This window comes from Trachypithecus francoisi, unplaced genomic scaffold, assembly GCF_009764315.1.
Source record: "Trachypithecus francoisi isolate TF-2019V2 unplaced genomic scaffold, Tfra_2.0 Lachesis_group1, whole genome shotgun sequence".
In the NCBI taxonomy this organism is placed as follows: domain Eukaryota; kingdom Metazoa; phylum Chordata; class Mammalia; order Primates; family Cercopithecidae; genus Trachypithecus; species Trachypithecus francoisi.
The window spans coordinates 135458430-135465448 of record NW_022681454.1 but is presented as its reverse complement, the minus strand read 5'-3'; the positions used below and the strand labels follow the sequence as shown (position 1 = coordinate 135465448).

The 7019-nt window shown below is 43.4% G+C and overlaps 1 long non-coding RNA gene across 1 annotated transcript; it reads left to right on the top strand.

Annotated features, from left to right (window-relative positions):
• The first annotated feature begins 616 nt into the window (after positions 1–616).
• On the top strand, positions 617–6598 carry LOC117084809. The gene is made up of 3 exons (XR_004437679.1): positions 617–891; positions 1202–1203; positions 6585–6598. It is a non-coding gene; the product is annotated as an uncharacterized LOC117084809 (long non-coding RNA).
• Positions 6599–7019: the final 421 nt, after the last annotated feature.

The window sequence follows — 7019 nt, the reverse complement described above, 5'->3', positions numbered from 1 at the left end:
CCTCCCAATTTAGATATATAGCTCTCAATATGGGCAGTTATGTGGGACCCATTCCCCACTACCCTTGCCAGGGCCCCAAGTTTGTAAAGGGCTAGGAGAAAAGAGAGAGAAAGAGAGAGAGACAGAGGGGGTAGAGACAGAGGGACAAAGAGAGAGTCAAAGAGAGAAAGAAAGAGAAAGAAAAAAGAAAGAGAAAGAGAAAAAAATAGTAAAGAAAACAAAAACAAAAACAAAAACAGTGTGCCCTATTCTTTTAAAGGCCAGGGTAAATTTAAAACCTATAATTGATAATTGAAGGTCTTCTCCGTGACCCTATAACACTCCAATACTACTTTTTGTCAGTGTAAACAAGGGCGTAGCCTGAAAACACTGAGACCACTGACAACCCGTAGCCTTCCTATAAAAAATCCTTAACCCAGTAACCTGTGGATGGCCCAAATGCATTCAATCTGTAGAGGCAACTGCTTTGCTAACAGAAGAAAGAAGAAAAATAACTTTTAGAGGAAATCTCATTGTGAGGACACCTCAGCAGTTCAGAATTATCCTAAGTCAAAAAAGCAAAAAGGTAGCTTACTAACTTAAATCTTAAAGTATGGGGTTATTCTGTTAGAAAAAGGTGATTTAACATTAACCACTGAAAATTCCCTTAACCCAGCAGATTTCCTAACAGGGGATTTAAATCTTAATTACCATACAAAGGTCTGACCAGACCTAGGAGGAACTCTCTTCAGGACAGGATGATAGACGATTCCTTCCAGGTTATTGAGAAAAAAACCACAATGGGTATTCAGTAACTGATAGGGAGACTCTTGTGGAAGCAGAGTTAGGAGAATTATCTAATAATTCGTCTGCTCAAAAGTTCGAGCTGTTTGCACTCAGCCAAGACTTAAAGTACTTACAGAATCAAAAAACTCTATCTCAATCCTGACTCAAAAAGTTACCTACACCCTCTCTGAAATGAATTTGAGTAAGAACTGTTGTGTATGGGAATACATCTTGATGGGGCAACTGGGTTGTTATGAAATACTCTGGAACCCAGCCCAGCTCTAGGACTTAACCCTGAGCACAAAGGCAATGTTGGACACACTGGTAAAGGACCACTAGAATCCAGGAGCCTGGACCCCTTTCTTTGTGGTCAACAAAGGCAGGAAAAGGGGTGCAGAACTGCTACTTTGGTGAGCATAACTAATCTGATAAGCAGATGTCCGTGGGTGGTTAGGCACTCTGGAAAAGAATAAACATTAGGACCAGCATTAGAACTATAGAGGACGCTCTATGACTAATGCTCACTGGAAAATGACTAGGGGTGCTGTCATCCCTATGTTCTTTTCTCAGATGGGAAACATTTTCCCCATGGCAAAAACACCACCAAGATGTATTCTGGAGAATTGGGACCAATTTGACCTTCAGACACTAAGAAAGAAATGACTTATATTCTTCTGCAGTGCCTGCCTGGCCACGATATCCTCTTGAAAGGGGAGAAACTTGGCCTCCTGAAGGAAGTATAAATTATAACACCATCTTACAGCTAGACCTCTTTTGTAGAAAAGGAGGCAAATGGAGTGAAGTGCCATATGTACAAACTTTCTTTTCATTAAGAGACAACTCACAATTATGTAAAAAGTGTGATTTATGCCCTACAGGAAGCCCTCAGAGTCTACCTCCCAACCCCGGCGTCCCTCTGACTCCTTCCCCAACTAATAAGGATCCCCCTTCAACACAAACGGCCCAAAAAGAAATAGATAAAGGGGTAAACAATGAACCAAAGAGTGCCAGTATTCCCTGGTTCCCCTCCAAGTGGTGGGAGAAGAATTCAGCTCAGCCAGAGTTCATGTAACATTTTCTCTCTCAGACTTGAAGCAAATTAAAACAGACCTAGGTAAATTCTCAGATAACCCTGATGGCTATATTGATGTTTTACAAGGGTTAGGACAATCCTCTGATCTGACATGGCGGGATATAATGTTACTGCTAAATCAGGCACTAACCCCAAATGAGAGAAGTGCCGCCATAACTGCAGCCCGAGAGTTTGGTGATCTCTGGTATCTCAGTGAGGTCAATGATAGGATGACAACAGAGGAAAGAGAACGATTCCCCACAGGTCAGCAGGGAGTTCCCAGTGTAGACCCTCAATGGGACACAGAATCAGAACATGGAGATTGGTGCCTCTGACATTTGCTAATTTGCATGCTAGAAGTACTAAGGAAAACTAGGAAGAAGCCTATTCATTATTCAATGATATCTACTATAACATAGGGAAAGGAACAAAATCCTACTGCCTTTCTGGAGAGACTAAGGGAGGCATTGAGGAAGCATACCTCTCTGTTACCTGACTCTATTGAAGGCCAACTAATCTTAAAGGAAAAGTTTATCACTCAGTCAGCTGCAAACACTAGAAAAAAAACTTCAAAAGTCCACCTTAGGCCCAGAGCAAAACTTAGAAACCCTACTGAACTTGGCAACCTCGGTTTTTTATCATAGAGATCAGGAGGAGCAGGCAGAATGGGACAAATGGGATTAAAGAAAAGGCCACCAGTTTAGTCATGGCCCTCAGGAAAGCAGACTTTGGAGGCTCTGGAACATGGGAAGGCTGGGCAAATCAAATGCCTAATAGGGCTTGCTTCCTGTGCGGTCTACAAGGACACTTTAAAAAAGATTGTCCAAATAGAAATAAGCCACGCTCTTGTCCATGCCCCTTATGTCAAGAGAATCACTGGAAGGCCCACTGCCCCAGGGGATGAAGGTCCTCTGAGTCAGAAGCCACTAACCAGATGATCCAGCAGAAGGACTGAGGGTGCTCGGGGCAAGCGCCAGCTCATGCCGTCACCCTCACAGAGCCCCGGCTATGCTTGACCATTGAGGGCCAGGAGAGTAACTGTCTCCTGGACACTGGTGTGACCTTCTCAATCCTACTCTCCTGTCCTGGACAACTGTCCTCCAGATCTATCACTATCCAAGGGGTCCTAGGACAGCCAGTCACTAGATACTTCTCCCAGCCACTAAGTTGTGACTGGGGAACTTTACTCTTTTCACATGGTTTTCTAATTATGCCTGAAAGCCCCACTCTCTTGTTAGGGAGAGACATTCCAGCAAAAGCAGGGACCATTATACACCTGAACATAGGATAAGGAACACCCATTTGTTGTCCCCTGCTTGAGGAAGAAATTAATCCTGAAGTCTGGGCAATAGGAGGACAATATGGATGAGCAAAGAATGCCTGTCCTGTTCAAGTTAAACTAAAGTATTCCGCCTCCTTTCCCTACCAAAGGCAGTACCCCCTTAGACCTGAGGCCCAACAAGGGTTCCAAAAAACTATAAAGGACCTAAAAGCCCAAGGCCTAGTAAAACCATGCAATAGCCCCTGCAATACTCCAATTTTAGGAGGACAGAAACCCAACAGACAGTGGAGGTTAGTGCAAGATCTCAGCATTAGCAATGAGGCTGTTATTCCTCTATACCCAGCTGTACCTAACCCTTATACTCTGCTTTCCCAAATACCAGAGGAAGCAGAGTGGTTTACAGTCCTGGACCTTAAGGATGCCTTTTTCTGCATCCCTGTACATGCTGACTCTCAATTCTTGTTTGCCTTCGAAGATCCTTCTAACCCAATGTCTCAACTCACCTGGGCTATCTTACCTCAAGGGTTCAGGGATAACCCCCATCTATTTGGCCAGGCATTAGCCCAAGACTTGAGCCAATTCTCATACCTGGACACTCTTGTCCTTCAGTACGTGGATGATTGACTTTTACCCGCCTGTTCAGAAACCTTTTGCCATCAAGCCACCCAAGCGCTCTTAAATTTCCTCGCCACCTGTGGCTACAAGGTTTCCAAACCAAAGGCTTAGCTCTGCTGACAGCCAGTTAAATACTTAGGACTAAAATTGTCCAAAGGCACCAGGGCCCTCAGTGAGGATTGTATCCAGCCTATAATGGCTTATCCTTATCCCAAAACCCTAAAGCAATTAAAAGGGTTCCTTGGCATAACAGGCTTCTGCCAAATACGGATTCCCAGGTATGGTGAAATAGCCAGACCATTATATACACTAATTAAAGAAGCTCAGAAAGCCAATACCCATTTAGTAAGATGGACAACCTGAAGCAGAAACGGCTTTCCAGGCCCTCAAGAAGGCCCTAACCCAAGCCCCAGTGTTAAGCTTGCCAACGGGGCAAGACTTTTCTTTATAGGTCACAGAAAAAACAGGAATAGACCTAGGAGTCCTTACACAGGTTCGAGGGACCAGCTTGCAACCTGTGGCTTCCCTGAGTAAGGAAATTGATGTAGTGGCAAAGGGTTGGCCTCATTGTTTATGGGTAGTGGCGGCAGTAGCGGTCTTAGTATCTGAAACAGTTAAATACAGGGAAGAGATCTTACTGTGTGGACATCTCATGATGTGAATGGCATACTCACTGCTAAAGGAAACTTGTGGCTGTCAGACAACTGTTTGCTTAAATATCAGGCTCTATTATTTGAAAGGCTAGTGCTGTGACTGTGCACTTGTGCAACTCTTAACCCAACCACATTTCTTCCACACAATGAAGAAAAGATAGAACATAATGGTCAACAAGTAATTGCTCAAACCTATGCCACTTGAGGGGACCTTCCAGAGGTTCCCTTGACTGATCCCCACCTCAACTTGTATACTGATGGAAGTTCCTTTGTAGAAAAAGGATTTCAAAAAGCAGGGTATGGGCCGGGCGCGGTGGCTCAAGCCTGTAATCCCAGCACTTTGGGAGGCCGAGACGGGCGGATCACAAGGTCAGGAGATCGAGACCATCCTGGCTAACACGGTGAAACCCCATCTCTACTAAAAATACAAAAAACTAGCCGGGCGACTTGGCGGCGCTGTAGTCCCAGCTACTCGGGAGGCTGAGGCAGGAGAATGGCGTGAACCCGGGAGGCGGAGCTTGCAGTGAGCTGAGATCTGGCCACTGCACTCCAGCCTGGGTGACAGAGTGAGACTCCGTCTCAAAAAAAAAAAAAAAAAAAAAAAAAAAAAAAAAAAAAAAACAAAAAGCAGGGTATGCAGTGGTCAGTGATAATGGAATACTTGAAAGTAATCCCCTCACTCCAGGAACTAGCGCTCAACTGGCAGAACTCATAGCCCTCACTTGGGCACTAAAATTAAGAGAAGGAAAAAGGGTAAATATATATATAGACTCTAAGTATGCTTACCTAGTCCTCCATGCCCAGGCAGCAATATGGAGAGAAAGAGAATTCCTAACTTCTGAGGGAACACCTATCAAACATCAGGAAGCCATTAGGAGATTATTATTGGCTGTACAGAAACCTAAAGAGGTGGCAGTTTTATACTGCTGGGGTCATCAGAAAGGAAAAAGGGAAATAGAGGGGAATGACCAAGTGGGTAATGAAGCCAAAAGAGCTACAAGGCAGGACCCTCCGTTAGAAATCCTTATAGAAGGACCCCTAGTGTGGGGTAATCCCCTCAGGAAAACCAAGCCCCAGTACTCAGCAGAAGAAATAGAATGGGGAACCTCAAGAGGACAGAGTTTCCTCCCTCAGGATGGCTAGCCACTGAAGAAGGAAAAATACTTGTGCCTGCAGCTAACCAATGGAAATTACTTAAAACCCTTCACCAAATCTTTCACTTAGGCATTGATAGCACCCATCAGATGGCCAAATCATTATTTACTGAACCAGGCCTTTTCAAAACTATGAAGCAGATCGTCAGGGCCTGTGAAGTGTGCCAAAGAAATAATCACCTGCCTTGATCAACGAGACAGAAAGTTAACAAGGATATCCAGGAATTGAACTCATCTCTGCACCAAGCGGACCTAATAGACATCTATAGAACTCTCCACCCCAAATCAACAGAATATACATTCTTCTCAGCACCACATCGCACTTATTCCAAAATTGACCACATAATTGGAAGTAAAGCACTCCTCAGCAAATGTACAAGAACAGAAATTATAACAAACTGTCTCTCAGACCACAGTGCAATCAAACTAGAACTCAGGACTAAGAAACTCAATCAAAACCGCTCAACTACATGGAAACTGAACAACCTGCTCCTGAATGACTACTGGGTACATAACGAAATAAAAGCAGAAATAAAGATGTTCTTTGAAACCAATGAGAACAAAGATACAACATACCAGAATCTCTGGGACACATTGAAAGCAGTGTGTAGAGGGAAATTTATAGCACTAAATGCCCACAAGAGAAAGCAGGAAAGATCTAAAATTGACACTTTAACATCACAATTAAAAGAACTAGAGAGGCAAGAGCAAACACATTCAAAAGCTAGCAGAAGGCAAGAAATAACTAAGATCAGAGCAGAACTGAAGAGATAGAATCACAAAAAACCCTCCAAAAAATCAATGAATCCAGGAGTTGGTTTTTTTGAAAAGATCAACAAAATTGACAGACCGCTAGCAAGACTAATAAAGAAGAAAAGAGAGAGGAATCAAATAGACGCAATAAAAAATGATAAAGGGGATATCACCACCGACCCCACAGAAATACAAACAACCATCAGAGAATACTATAAATGCCTCTACGCAAATCAACTAGAAAATCTAGAAGAAATGGATAATTTCCTGGACACTTACACTCTCCCAAGACTGAACCAGGAAGAAGTTGAATCCCTGAATAGACCAATAACAGGCTCTGAAATTGAGGCAACAATTAATAGCCTACCCACCAAAAAAAGTCCAGGACCAGATGGATTCACAGCTGAATTCTACCAGAGGTACAAGGAGGAGCTGGTACCATTCCTTCTGAAACTATTTCAATCAATAGAAAAAGAGGGAATCCTCCCTAACTCTTTTTATGAGGCCAACATCATCCTGATACCAAAGCCTGGCAGAGACACAACAAAAAAAGAGAATTTTAGACCAATATCCCTGATGAACATCGATGCAAAAATTCTCAATAAAATACTGGCAAACCGGATTCAGCAGCACATCAAAAGGCTTATCCACCATGATCAAGTGGGCTTCATCCCTGGATGCAAGGCTGGTTCAACATTCGCAAATCAATAAACGTAATCCAGCAT